General features: G+C 39.8%; 1 protein-coding gene across 1 annotated transcript in view; it reads right to left on the reverse strand.

Annotated features, from left to right (window-relative positions):
• Positions 1-16,156, reverse strand: part of shn (schnurri) — a 367,418-nt gene that overhangs the window by 240,201 nt on the left and 111,061 nt on the right. The window lies entirely within an intron of this gene.

A 16,156-nucleotide genomic window follows, 5' to 3' on the forward strand; every position in this document is an offset into this window, starting at 1 on the left:
GTGTGTGGTAGTAGCCTGAAGTCTCCCATCGTGCAATATAGTGCTTGCGAGTCGGTAGCTATGGTGGTGTGTGAGATGTGGGGGTTGAAAGCGACCAACTACATATCAAAATAGACGTCTGTGTTCGTATATTTCATCTCACAGCCGCAAATACCACCGCTGACCACTGGTGTTTGTGTGTGATATTAGCCTCGAATCTCCCATTGTGCACTATAGTGGTTGCGTGTCGGTAGCTGTGGTGGACTTGAAAGTGGCAGACTTCGTCACTGAATGTAATAAAATGAGGTGAGAATGTACTCTAGATTCGTCTGGTAGGAGAATGGTGATTTCAGAACCAAAATAGTTTGCTGCTTGAGTGCATATGTGCATATTTTCTGTAGTTCTTGAATATAAAGCAGATACTTATTGAAACAGCTCCTTAACACCATTAAGCACTAATCCTAACCGGTAAAGAAAAAGGGAAATCGGCTTTCCTACCAAGAATTCCACTGATCTCAAATGATTTGTCATTTTGTTTCACCCGATTACAATTAGCTTATAGAATGACTGTCAATAAGGCTTCGGGTCAAACGTTCCACTTTTGCGGAGTTAATTTGAAGGATTCTCGTTTCTCGTATGGTCAGCTAGCTGTACGTGGCTTTCTCCCGTGTCAAACAAGCAGAACATGTGTTTGGGTATGCGCTAGAGAAAAAAAATAAAAACATTAAATATATTGTAGAAGAATGTATTTTTATGAAATTACTAAGTATGCAAGATATTTATGTACCCCGAAAAAAACAGCGAAGCGGATTGTCTTCAGCTAATAATAATAATAATAATAATAATAATAATAATAATAATAATAATAATAATAATAATCCACAGCCTGTTTCCAGTCATTCGACCAGGTCAGGAATGGAATGAATGAAGCCCCATCTAGCGGCGAGGATAGGAATTGTGCCGAAGTCTGTCGCACTCCTCCGCGGCAATGATTAATGAATGGCATATGCAATGAAATGATACTGGAGAGTACTGCTAGAATGAAAGATGACAGGGAAAACCGGAATACCCGCAGAAAAACCTGTCTCGCCTCCGCTTTGTCCAGCACAAATCTCACATGGAATGACCGGGATTTGAACCACGGAACCCTGCGGTGAGAGGCCGGCGCGTTGCCGCCTGAGCCACGGAAGCTCTAATAATAATAATAATAATAATAATAATAATAATAATAATAATAATAAATAGCGATTGCCTGCACGTTGCTTCACGTAGCAATCAGCTTGTATTCGGAAGATAGTGGGTTTGAACTCCACTGTCGGCAGCCCTGAAGATTGTTTTCCGTGATTTTCCACTAACATAACAGGCAACTAACTCGGTAATTGTTCTTCCAAAAAAAAGAATGTGTAGATTGTGTAGGGTCAAATTCGATTACCAGTAGCCTAATACCAGAAATTTAAGATTACCAGGAGGGCTGGTATGTTGTGAATGCCTTTTAAAAAATCGGGATATCGACACGAGCTTCATTTTTATTCTTACAATGTGGAAGTCCGTCTCTGTGGTGTAGTGGTTAGTGTGATTAGCCGCCACCCCCGGAGGCCCAGGTTCGATTCCCGGCTCTGCCACGAAATATGAAAAGTGGTACGAGGGCTGGAACGGGGTCCACTCAGCCTCGGGAGGTCTAATGAGCAGAAAAGGTTCGATTCCCACCTCAGCAATCCTCGAAATGGTTTTCCGTGGTTTCCCATCTCTCCTGCAGGCAAATGCCAGGATGGTACCTAAGTTAAGGCCACAGCCTTCCTCTTCCTTGTCTATCCCTTCGAATCTTCCCATCCCCCCGCAAGGCCCCTGTTCAGCACAACAGGTAAAGCCGTCTTTATTGTATCCCCCCGATCAAATGACTCACGCTCCAGGACACTGCCCTTCAGGCGGTAGAGGTGGGATCCCTCGCAGATTCCGAGGGAAAAACCAACCCTGCAGGGTAAACGGATTAAGAAAGAAAGAAAAAAACAATGTGGAAATATGAAGAACAGTATCTGTAAATACTGAAAGTGATTTTTTTTTTTAAAACTAACGTTTCACATTTTGATTGATTTAGTTTCTCTTACTGCATATGAATAAACTTAAGATCTGACAGTAAGATGTTGAGTCCTTCCGCAATTGCTTTAGGGGCTTATGGCCTACGCCTCCTTTAAAGATAAGGAATGACCCGTAGTTTTCGAAAATAAATCTATCAAGCCTAGTTTAGGTTTAAATGGAAAATAGTTGCATCATCCTGAACATATTAATTCTCGTCCTCTTGCTGCCTTGGTACAGCAGAGAGAACAGAATTTTGAAGAGAAAAGTGTTCTGCGTATTTCCTGTCTGGAGAGTTGAGTTATATGAGGCAGGTGTGCGCGCACCTTGCAGGTCCTTCACATCTGTCGCTCTGCCACCTGCAGGCCTTCTCCAGCCTTCTTCAATCACCAAAATATTTCTCCTCGAGGAATCAAACCGAAATTATTATTTCACATAACCGTATGCGGTAAAACAAGTGACTAGCTTTACGTCGCACCGACACTGATAGGCCTTCTAGCGACGATGGGTTAGGAAAGGGCTAGGAGTGGGAAGGAAACGTTCGTGACCTTAATTAAGGTACAGCCCCAGCATTTGCCCGGTGTGAAAATGGGAAACCATCTTCAGGGCTGCCGACAGTGGGGTTCGAATCCATTATATCCCCAGTGCAACTCGCTCGGTAACAAAATATAGTAACATATAATTTGTTTGAATCCCTACAAAATATTTAATTTTCAAAATAAAATGTATTAATAAATTACTAGAGGACCCGCCCTGCCCAGCACGGCACATACAGTAGCCAGAGTAAGTATTCGTACACCAACATTTTAATGTATACCTTGTATATTAAGCACCATGAAGTAATATAAACACATCCAGTGAGACATATGCATAAAGAAAAGACACCTAACTGTACATTTGCTTTGAGATGTACAGCGCTCAACAAAATAAACAAATAAACTCGTCTTTTAACACAACAAAAAGTATTCGTACACTACTAGATAATTCAAACTCTTTCCGAAGTCTGTTCAAACACAGTCTTAATACTTTGTATGCATGCCTTTTAGCTTTGATGATCTGTTCCAGACGTCTTGGCATTGAGTTAACTAAACGTTTGGTGCACGCTTCAGATATGTTGGACTATGCATCTGAGGGTATCTCCTTAAGATGTTCTTTACTAGTAGGATGGCGTTTTTGCACTTCTCTGCCTAGATGATCCTGCAGGTTCTCTATGGGATTGAGACCTGGACTCTGCGGTGGAGTGAGAAGTCTTCTTGGGGCGTTGTACAGCAACCATTCACTGGTTATCTTGGCACAATGCTTAGGATCATTGTCCCGTTGGAAGTGGAAGACTCCTTCCAGATGAAGCTTGTGTGCACTGCTGCTTAAATTATGGCGCAACACATCTATGTACATCCTGGCATCCATAATACCATCAATAAATGCCAGGTTCACCACACCATTCGCAGCCATGCAGATCTCACTCAGTAGAGCTGCAGGGCTGAGTTCCGGAGCTACACAAATCTGATTAGGACAGGCCGGGAGAAGAGGATGTGGGACCTGATTTCGCCCTTCACCCAGGCGGCGACATCCGCTGGGTATGGAGGAGACAGGCATCCGAGCATTTATCTACAGCTGAGATGGGGAAATACAGACAACCCACCTCTACTCAATAAGCTGGTGCACCTGTTGCAGCCCTCATACCAATTATATAATATTCGGATGAGCCGAGATTCGAACCAGGGACCTTTGGAATCGGAGTGCTAAAAGCCTGGATTAAATTCCAAACCTCTCCACAGTGTCCATATAGTGAGGACAGATGACGCTGTTGATAGTGATTCGTCTGTCGGACGGAGACGTAAAGCCTTAAGCAAACCTCTTGGTGCTATTCGACAGGAGTAGGCTATGTGCCGGCACGGGGTTTCACCCTCTTCCTTCCTACTATCACATATCACGAGGCGAGATGGTCGTGCGTTCAGAGGCGCGGAGCTGTGAGGTAGCATCAGGGAGATAGTGGGCTCGAACCTTACTGTCAGCAGCCCTGAAATGGTTTTCCAATTTCATGCCAGGCAAATGCTGCGACTGTACCCTAAGCAAGACCATGGCTGCTTCCTTTCCACTACTATTTATTTATTTATTTATTGACTTAGGAATGGCGAAGTTAGAGCTCGTGGTCCTCTCTTACACTTAAACACATAATTTACAGGTAATACATATATAAAAGAAATAAAAAAATAAGCTAATAAGCTAAAAATTACAGATTTGGACAATATGTAATGAAGAAGTCCGCCTCTGTGGTGTAGTGGTTAGCGTGATTAGCTGCCACCCCCGGAGGTCCGGGTTCGATTCCCGGCTCTGCCACGAAATTTGAAAAGTGGTACGAGGGCTGGAACGGGGTCCACTCAGCCTCGGGAGGTCAACTGAGTAGAGGTGGGTTCGATTCCCACCTCAGCCATCCTGGAAGTGGTTTTCCGTGGTTTCCCACTTCTCCTCCAGGCGAATGCCGGGATGGTACCTAACTTAAGGCCACGGCCGCTTCCTTCCCTCTTCCTTGTCTATCCCTTCCAATCTTCCCATCCCTCCACAAGGCCCCTGTTCAGCATAGCAGGTGAGGCCGCCTGGGCGAGGTACTGGTCATACTCCCCAGTTGTATCCCCCGACCAAGAGTCTGAAGCTCCAGGACACTGCCCTTGAGGCGGTAGAGGTGGGATCCCTCGCTAAGTCCGAGGGAAAAACCAAACCTGGAGGGTAAACAGATGATGATGATGATGATGATGATGATGTAATGAAGAAAGAAAGTAAAGTTCAACAACAACAAAAAAAGAATAAAATAAAATAAATCCGGAGCGTAAATATAAAAAGAAAGAGACAAAGTCGCAATGAAAAAATAAGATACAAACTGAAAAATATAAGCAATGTATAAAGAGAACACAATACGTAACAAAAGTAAATGGAAATATAAGTACCGTATGGTCATAAAAAGTGATCTTTGTACATGAGTAAGAAGCGAAATATTATGTACATTTACACTATCATAATAATAATAATAATAATAATAACAATAATAATAACAATCATATATCACGCCATTCATTTCATCTCAACAACTCCTCTGATGAGGATGACGTGAGGAAGGAACTCGCTTGATACCCGACCCCGTAGAGAAATGGGACAAGGGTTGGACATGCATGTACTGTATATATCTAGTATTCGCTAATGGACAAACTAGAGACCACGATAAGTTCCATTATACTGTACATTTTGGCGTTTACTCAATTTCCGATGAATCCAATAGGTCGCTGTGCCGAGTACGGCGTTCATCCGACCACTCTGCACCAGTTATCCATTTCTCATCCCGGAAAGTTCCAAAAGTCGCGATGCTTGTGCACGTCTTCTGTGCGTGGATACATTTCTGCGAGGTCTTTCTTGATTTTAACGTACCAGGGAATTGTTGGTTTTGTTCTGAGTCAAAATTGTTAAAAAATGCGCTTTGTCCATCAAGAGTCGTTCATCCGTCGCACGCAGAAGCGATCCGCATCGTGTACCTGTTCATCTCTATCTCAGAGTAGATTTCTTGTCTGGATTTTCTCATGGGGATTATTTATTATTATTATTATTATTATTATTATTATTATTATTATTATTATTATTATTATTATTATTATAAGAGGTGCATTTCGAAAAATGCTAACATCTGTCATTACAATCAGACCACAGTTTTTGTACACCTCAGAGACCCTCCTGATGAACAAAAAAGGCACCATGGATGATCTAGAGAAAGCCGAATGACGTATCCTCAGGAAAATTCATGGACCGAGATTGCTCCCAGATGGAACCTACAGACTTAAATCGAACTCTGAGCTGTATAGACAGTTAGAATCAGCCAATATCAGCATGCGACGTAGGAGGCTTAAGTTCTACGGACACCTACAACGAATGGACAGCAACAGACTTACCAAGAAGATCTTCTCTTTGGTTAAAAGCTACAAGACTGGAAGGTTGTGGCTTAATGAAGTACAGAAGGACTTGAATTCGGCTAGGATTTCAGACATTGATATAGAATATCGTTCCAAATTTTGTGCTATAGTACAGTCTTGGACCCCACCACCTAGAGTCCCTAGAAGTCGGAAGCCCCTTTCACAGGAGAGAAAGGAGAAATTATCAGCAGGGCTCAAGAGATATTGGGAACGAAGAAGAGCATCGAGGAAGAACTAGTCATCAGCGCTCCTTAGTGGGCTTAAATCAATAATAATACATTTACACAATCATAATATTATTGTCTTTTTTCTCACATCGTTATGCACGCCTGAACTTATTTAGCTAATGATTTTGCTTTCTTCTCTTCCCAACATCTCTTCATCCTCTCACTGAAATTCTTCTTACGTTCTTCTGTCCATGTTTTATTAGTTCTAGCTTTTGGCTCCGCGAAACAATAGTTATTAATCAGGGTTCTGAGAGCAGATTGGTTCTTCAACAGTTTCCTGACTGATGCTGATTTCCTGAAGATCTGGTTCTATTTCATTTCGCCAGTTGTTCTTGACTTTCAGTGTGAGGGCAAGATTTAGAATTCTTTTAGTCTATCACTGTTCATTCTGAGAATGTGACCATAGAATTTCAACCTTCTTTTCCTAATAGCGTCTGAGATTTTTTAGTATGCCAATAAATTTCATGAGATTTCCTTTTCATCCATTCTCCCTCAGTGCAGGCTGGGCCGAAACTTTTCCGTAAAATGTTTCTTCCTTGCTTTTCTATATCTTTTATGAGTGATCTACTGCCAATGATTAAGGTTTACGATGCGTATAATGCTTCAGGTTTTATTACTGTATTATTCTGTCTTAGTTTTGTTCTCCGAGATAATGATTTTTTGTTATGTGTTCCAAGTGATTCGATATGCTTTCTGTAATTTAATAATTCTCCCCTTATTCGCTTCACGATTTAATCCAGGATTAATGATTTCTCTGAGGTATTTGAATTTATTTACTTGGGAAATTTGTCCAAATTTAGTCATCATCGCTTGCCCATCTAGAAATCGAGAGGCTTCTTCCATGTACTGGGATTTTTCATATGATATTTGAAGTCCTGTTTTGGCTGCAATTTCATGTATTATTATTATTATTATTATTATTATTATTATTATTATTATTATTATTATTATTATTATTATTATTTATGGTCCGTACCGAGCATTCAGGATTGTTCTGACGATGTTACAGGCCTTCAGAATTGCAACCTTTTGTGCCACATTGTGAGAGGAGATGGGGAGCTGTAGTGTCTTTAAGTTTTCTGGAAATGATTTTGGTTCAAGACCAGTGGGAGAAAAGGAAGAATTGTCACTCTGTCTTGTTTCCAGGTCCTTGCTACTTCGATAGCTGGAAGGAGTATAATATTTGTCAATATTCCCCCTGCATTTCTGTTTCATATTGCGGTCATTCGGTATAGCGAGGCCAATGAGGTGTGTGGTGGTTCTTTTTCTGTCTGTTAAAGCAACTTCTGGCTCGGTGAGGAAAGCAACGGGAAACTACCTCATTCCTCATTTTCCTAGTACGCCTCTTCAGTGATGCCTAGGCCATCTATGACAGCTGATGGCGGAGCTGTTGAGAATCCAACCAGCCTTCGGGCTGAGGACTATACACAACGTTATGCCTAGTCTACTGTTTCATCTGTTTGTATCCTGCTTCCTGCTATTCCAGTCCAGTTTAAAACTTTCAGTACAGTTTTTTTAATTAATTAAGAAGAAAGGTTCGCCCGAATGGGCATTAGATTATAAAGTAGGTTTTACAATAGTCACTCAACGACTTTGTTCTCGCTCGGCACACGGTTATATGATATATATCACACTTATTACTGCAGAGAATACACACAAAACTTTTATTAGGATAGTAATAAGTTTTGTTCACACAAATCGAATGGTGAAAGCCATGAATGGCAAGTCGTGTTATAATATGTCTTTGCTCTTGGTTTTCTCTGGTCCATTTCTTGTCGAGAATGGCGTTTGCGGTGTAGAAATCTAAATAGATTTCTCTCCTCTTGGCTATTCTTCCTTCTATATGCTCGGTATAGCTTCTTGTGGATGGCAGTGACAGTTGTAACCTCAGATCTTCTACATAGAAAGATTATTTAGCTAGTTCATAAACCAGCCTTGTCGGTGCAAATTTCCCCACTCTCAATACATGCTTTAAAAATCGACTCTTTACACTCTCAATTTTTGCCAGGTCCTTAATCGACAAGTGTCCGACTCGTTGGCTGAATGGTCAGCGTACTGGCCTTCGATTTAGAGGTTCCTGGGTTCGATTCCCGGCCGGGTCGGGCATTTTAACCTTAACTGGTTAATTCCAATGGCTGGGTGTCTGTGGCGTATTCAACATTAGAAATCATCCTAGGTAGTGCCCTCATCTTCACAGACATGCAGGTCGCTTAATAGGCCGTCTACTAGAAAAAGACCTGCACCAGGCCTCTCCGGAGGCCAAACGCTATTATTATAATCGACAAGTGTTCCCAAACTACCTGTAAGCCATAAGTTGCTATTGGGGATATGGTTGTCTTGAAAAGAGTCATTGCTGTGGCCAGGGACAGGTCCGTTATATTCTTGATATTATAAATTGCTCTTATCGCGGCTACTGTTTTCTCTTGTACATGATGTCGGAAAGATTTTACTGTGGTTTGCAGGGTTATTCCAAAAACCCAAATTTATTGACCGTTTCTAGTGGTTGTCCATTCAGTAGAGTGTGTCTTTCAAGTCTTCTGAACTGTCTTATTCAGGTTAATTTCAAGGTGATTCATTTTCACCCATTTCTCGAGTTCTGTTAGTGTCTTTTGCATTTCCTCTCTGCTCTGGGAACCTATTGTCATGTCGTCTGCATATAAGTGAAGTTCCTGGAGTTGTCTTAGTGATGTCAGTAATGTCTGCTGTGGTGATATTGAATAATAGCGGACTTAGGGGATCGTCCTGTAGCACTCCGTTCGTCTGTATGATGGATTGTGAAGTAGTGACGCCATCCTCTATAACAACTGTGCTGAACTTGACAATGTTTTCCAACGATGTTGTTATCAGTACAGTTTGTACTGTAATTTGTAATAAGTACACATCGGATCAGTATGTGAATGCGTATTTTGTTTGCCGACATGTGACCTCCAAAATCGACAAGGAAGTGCGTTTGAAGGTGAAAATGGACGAATTATTAGATTTATGAGTGCATATATACATGAAAAATGAAAATCCACAGCCTTTTTCCAGTCATTTGACCGGGTCAGGAATGGAATGAATGAAGCTCCCATCTAGCGGCGAGGATAGGAATTGTGCCGATCTTCTGGGGCAGTGATTAATGACTGACAGATAAAATGAAATAATAGTGGAGACTGTTGCTGGAATGGAAGATGACAGGGAAAACCGGAGTACCCAGAGATAAACCTGCCCCATCTTCGCTTTTTCCAGCACAAATCTCACATGGGGTGATCGGGATTTACTCCACGGAACGCAGCGGTGAGAGGCCGGCGTGCTGCCGCCTGAGCCACGGAGGCTACTGCATATACATGCATATCTGCATATATTTGAGGTTAGTGCATACATTTCAAATTTCGGATTTATTGGGCATGTTTTCGACTTTTATTAATGCACATTAACCAACTGAGTGCACAAGTTACTGTGACACATATGCATTGGGTTGACTCGACTGGAATGGAAGCTTTCCCGGCATTATCTGCGAGAAATCTATCTGCTGGTATTTAGCGAACGGACAAATGTCATATTTTACCACGATTAAGCTTTTAGAGAATAGTTGCTATTAATGAAGCAGAGGAGAGGTTTATACATACTGTACGCGTGTAAATAAAGTAGCTGTAAACTCAATTAAATATAATGGAATTTTTGCCGAGACTTGTGATGTGCTTTGGATAAGTCAGGTGAAGCCATTGTACGTAGATTCTGATTCAGGACTGCCGACTGGAAGTTAATAGTAGCATGGCTCGAACCGCGCTGACAACTTGTTCATTTTCTTAGGCTAATTCTTCAAGTAATTTTTCTAAAGCTTCGCTCCAGCTCGAAAGTCTAAGATGTAAGATAAAAGACTTCGTCCAGTGGAGCGTTATCCGGAAACGTGCCCGTAACGCTGGCAGCAATTCTCAACGTGTTTTACAAGCAGTCTTCAAAACAAATTTAAAGTAATTAATGGCGTGAACTCTTGCGGAATGAATGGCCTTGTTCTGAATGAATATTAAAGCTCTGCTATGATTTCAACGTAAAGTCAGGACAAAAACACAGCGTGCACTCCCGAATATAAGTATTGTCCCGTCACATCAGAGGTCATTCTCTGCATTGAAAGTTGAAACGCCACAGATGTATACAACAAAACTTGGAGAAGACTGTTGTACTGTACTGCAAAGGACAGGACAAGTAGGATGTGTAGTGAAAAAATGAAAGAGGAATTTGTATTTATGTGTGTTTCTTCACGTTTGTGTTTTCTTACAGCCTTACTAATTATGGTTTATCACGTGTATTAATTAACACACAGTGTCTTATCTAGGAGACGTGTGCATATTGTCGCAGCTGAAAGTAGGCTAGTGTGAGTTTTTGTTTTTCATTCACTTGTTTACTCACGACCATGATTTTATGTATTGTTGTGGGTGAATCTGTAAGTATCATTTAAATGCAGATGATCTACAAATATATTATCACTGTAAAGCTGTTGATATTTAGTTTGGAATTCATCAGATGAATTCTATTTTAAATCTGATTAGCTCCTATTCTAATTAATCCTAAAGACACAAGCTATTATAATAGGGCAACAAAGGCAGTTAAATATCCTTAATAAGAAGTTATTGCCTTCACTTTTGCTTTGTGATGTAGCTATACCTAGAAAATAATTTAATTGCATCAGCAAAAGGTTGTGGCAATCCAATAAATCCTACTTTTTCAGAAGTCGGTAAAAAATCTTGGAATTATCATAAGTGACACACTAGATTGGAGTGAGCACATAACAAGCATCTGTAGGACAATTCACTCGTCACTTGACCCTCTCAAAACTCGCCAATCACTTCTTCCACTAAGCATGAAAATTAAACTTATCCACGCCCTCATATTTCCCATACTTAATTATTGTGATATTGTAATGATAGATGCTACTATGGAACAAACATTAAAATTACAGAGGGCAATGAACTCATGCATTAGGTTTATATTTTCAATTAAATTTTCAACTCATATCTCGCCTTATTATGAAATTCTCTCCTGGTTAAAAATCGATAAACTACGACATCTTCACATTGCAACTCTTGTATTTCGTCTGTTGAATGAATCTAAACCCCAGTATTTATCCTCAAAGTTTAATTTACTCTCCTCCTCTCATGAACACAACACACGATCGACTACTACACTCTCAATTCCTGTGGATCGCTCATCTTCATTTAACCGCTCCTTTCAAGTGTCTGGTGCAAGGCTATGGAATTCCCTTCCAGTCAGTATTAGGAATTGCACTTCTTTAGCTTCTTTCAAGCGGTCTTGCCGAGATTACCTATTAAGTGTATAACCAGCTCGTATGAATGGCAGTATGAATAGAAGAATGAATGAGGTTAGGATTTATATTTTGTTATATTATTTCATTATTCTGTTTTATGAAGTTTATTACAGATAATATGTGGTTAAGTGTAAGAAAGGGCTGTGAGCCTTAACTTCGCCACAAATGAAGGCATAAAAATAAATAAATAAATAAATAAATAAATAAATAAATAAATAAATAAATAAATAAATAAATAAATAAATAAATAAATAAATAAATAAATAAATAATCACGTGTGTCTCAGTTGCGAAGCGTTCTAGTATCCACTGTTACCAGTGGTAACAGTTTGAATATATAAAAATCGAATATTCTTTAATATTAATATTATTGTTTCTTCACCTGGACGTGTTGGGAGAACTCTATTGCAGCAGTTTGCCACCGTCAAAGCTGAGCGAGAGGCTGTTACCACTCCATGCAGTGGTTACGCGTTGAATCTCTTCTAACAGCTATAGTCCTCTCCGTGTAAGGACGTACCCTAAGGGTGCAACCTTACCCTTTCTCCCCTGTAATATTAAGACATTGATTTATGGTTACTTTTCTTGCTGTTGGGTCTTTTTCAGTGTCGGTAACCATACAGTTTAGGGACCCTACTTGCCGATACGACGTCTTACATTTACCGTTAATCTGGCACGTTGGCAACGTTCAATCACTGCTCTAGCGTGAAGTGCGTGTTGCCACCGCATCGCCGTTAAAGTCACTAGTGATACATTTGCGAGAATATTTAAAGCATATTATCTTTTTCTGTGGGATTGTAAATCTATTTGGCTAATACCAGGTAAATAGGATTGTGGCATGTTCGGATAATGCATTTAATAATATAGTTTGTGTGAAATGATGAAAGTGCTCAAATACGTCAGTCTCGTGTCTAGATCTACCGGTACATGAAATAACTCTTGCGGGACGAAATTTTGGCAGTAGAACTTATAACATTATTATTTTCAAATCCGCAGTGAACTTGAAAGCTGACTTAAATTCCGTTCACGGAGCTTGGCACATTAATATTCCTATATGTTTCCTGATAAGCTTGAAGATATAACCAGCCTGCAGGCTGAAAATATGCCCAATAATCTCTCTCCTTACTGGTTACCGGTATTGAAGAGAGAAGGAAATATTCGCGCAAAAGAAAGGGAAGTCATTGGATGTCTGGAACTTTCGAAAATCACACTGCAAAGACTTATTAAATAAATTGCATCGTTTAACACGCCCCTCTTTTCAAGAATATGGTTATAGTACGCCTACTGTATATCAAAATAAAGACAGATAATTTAAGTGAGAAAGTGTGTTTATTTCCTTAATTCCTCATTGAGGAGATATTCATAATTATCTTGATTTATTTCATCTTATCTTTTATCATTTACTAGGGTAGGGAAACATTCATTATCGGTGTTAACATTGAGGTTAGTTTGTTATGGTTATGTCTGATGATTTTAATATGTAACCAGGCAGGTTGGCAGCAGTGATCAGCCATTACAAAAAAGAGAAAAGAAGAGCATCGGGTGGCGATATTTACTTTCTGGGGTATTTCCTTACGTAGCAATTACTATAGGTGAGCATTACTGCGCCTGCGCCAAGCAAGGCCCCTTCCCCTCGACACTGAGACGTATCCTACTACGTTCTCCGCTCGTGTTACCACAGTTGAAAGTGGAAACAAAAGCTTATAACGTCGGTGCTGAGCTGTTCCGTCCGTTCGTTCCACTGCGCACAACAGTGCATTGTTAGATTATTGTGTTATTGTTTTCTATTATAAGTAGGATTTATTGAACCTTACAAGCCTTCGCCCAATACAGTGTTCAAATCCATAATAGCCTAAGCAAATACAGAATGTATAAACTCCCCTGCTTAAGAACAATGACAAAATAGTAATTCGATTAAACAAAACAATATAGTACTAACAGTTTCCCGCTGGCTCCTCCCGCAATGTACGAAGTATGGTGTTGTTCGTTACTATCCTCACGGATGTAACTTATTTGCAAAGTTTCGAGTTAATGAAATAAAGCACATGATCTGCTGTGGTAATATAATGCAACATTATGCCAACAAAACACTTGAAAATACATCATACAAAGAAATTGAATTAAACATTCATTAGAACAACACTACGCGCCGAAATGTTAAAAAGTCCTTCAAAGATCTTCGTCATGGAGACAAATGTACTCAACTTTTCTCAGAATCTACCAATTTAAGTAGTTATTACCTCAAAAGAAAGCTCTTGATCCACCGAGTGTTCGTAGACCAAAACAAACTGCGTACCTCAATTAGAACGAAATATATGATTGCTTCAATGAGAAAAAATGTTGAAGAAATGAGACGTCAAATTGAATAAGCACTCATAACTTTCCTCAGAATCAACCATTTGAATAGTTACGAGCTGAAATGAAAGAGCTTGATCCACTGAGTGTTCTTAGGCCAAAACGAACTCAGTATCTCAATTAGAACCAAAGATATGATTGCTTCAAATAGACAAATTTGAACAAATCAAATAATTTGAGGAAGGCGGAAGTTAAGTGATTTATAGTACCTGATGACAAATCTGTACATGAATACCTTTCAGTTTAAAAAACGAAGGAAATCGACCAGATAGAATGGCCGGACTGACGGACTTCAGTTTTCATAAAAAAATTTAATATACAGATTTGGAAACAAATGGCCCACGGTCAACTCACTTCCGGAGGGTGAGTGATTTATTCGCACTGGGAATAAATCTAATTTACAGTTATAAATAATGAACAAGCTATGATAGGTATAGTGGGCCCTCCACGCTGTGATCACTGCTCGGTGGAGCCTGTTGTATTCGGCGATGTTTTCTATTATAATACGATGTGACTTCTCTTGTTAAAGTGTGAATTTATATTTAATTTATGTTAGGTAAGGATAGTCTATAGGACTGCACAACGTATTAAACATTAAAATGAGTGCTGTCTCTTCCACCTCAAAAATAAGTGTGTTGGCGGGCCCAGAATGTTCATGTATTATAGAAAGCTTAATGAACAGGCAATTTTCGTTGAGAAATTTTGAAGAAAAGAAAAACTTGAAAAAAGAGGTAGACCCACGCTTTCTCTTAAAAATTTATTCAAGGAATCGATAAGAACAGTACGATATTTTCATGACTCGTGGTACATAAATCTGGACTGGTTATGTGGTTGTGCAAAGATGAATAAACTGTACTGTTGGCCATGTGTTCTATTTTCCTCAGAAAATTATGCTTGGAATAAAGAAGGTGTGGACAATTTAGATAGTTTCAGAGTTTTAAAGAGACGCCATGAGATGTCTCAAGCACACATCAACGCTGTTGCCGATATGATACAGTTCGGATTTCTGTTTCAGTACAGCTTACAGAAAGAAAATTGACGAGTTTAATAAGCTAGTAAAAACATCAGATATATTGTCAGCGCTTTAATAGATACTGTGTGTTTTCTTTCAAAGCAAGGATTACCTTCCAGGGGCCATCGAGAATCTGAAGAATCCGATAACAGAGGTAATTACAGGGAGTTACTAGCATTAATTACTAAGAAAGATGACGTATTACGGTACCACTTAGAAACATCTACAGTTTCCTCAGGACTTTCATCTGATGCACAAAATAATATTACTGAAGCCATAGCTACTTTTACGACCAGCGAAATTAAAGACGAGGTTAAGAAAGCAAACTTTATTTCCGTTGTTTTGGAAGAAAGTACAGACGTTTCTAATAGAGCACAACTCTCGACTGTATTTAGATATGTTAGTCTCGAAGGCGAAATTCAAAAGAGATTCTTGAGATTCAGTGATGTAAACGGTGACCGTTCTGCTGTTTCTCTCTCTAAACATCTCTTTGGAGTGTTACAAGAATGTCAGTATGGTGAAAAGTTAGTAGCAGAAACATTTGATGGCGCAGCTGTGATGGCAGGACAGCAAAGTGGGTTGCAGAAGTTAGTCAGGGATAAATAAGACCAGACTATATTTGTTCACTGCTACGGCCATAGGCTCAACATGTTATTACAGCAATCTGTTAACCACATCAAGGAATGCAAAGTATTTTTTCAGACCTTGTCCGAGTTAGCAGGGTTCTTTTCATCATGCCCTAAAAGGGCCACTGCTCGTAACAAAGTAAGACAGAGACGATTACCAACAGTAGCACCTACCCGATGGATATATGCCGGTAGGCTCGTTGAAGTTGTGTCCTCTCTCTCTATACAGAACTCCTTGAACTCTTCAGAGAAATGAAAGATAATGCAGACGAATGGGACGGTGGAACGAGAATTCAAGCTAAGGGTTACTATGTTACTCCGCAAGACTTTGATTTCTATTTCCTATTAAATTTATTTGCTGAAGTGCTTCTTCAATCTGATGTTCCGTATCAGATCCTTCAGAAGAAAATATGTGATATTGCCTTCTGCTCCAAAGAGATCCAGCAATTTAAAACGTGTTTGTAGACAACCAGAAATAATTTTGAAACTATGTGGTCAAAGTTGCAAGACGATGCAGGGAGGCAAGATTACCTTCAAAAGCGCCAGAGAATTGATTTTATAGGAACTAAGAAAACATCGTATCTCCGATTGTATCTGGAAATAATTGGCATCATATCCGTGGAACTA

This window comes from Anabrus simplex, chromosome 10 (genome assembly GCF_040414725.1).
Source record: "Anabrus simplex isolate iqAnaSimp1 chromosome 10, ASM4041472v1, whole genome shotgun sequence".
In the NCBI taxonomy this organism is placed as follows: Eukaryota; Metazoa; Arthropoda; class Insecta; order Orthoptera; family Tettigoniidae; genus Anabrus; species Anabrus simplex.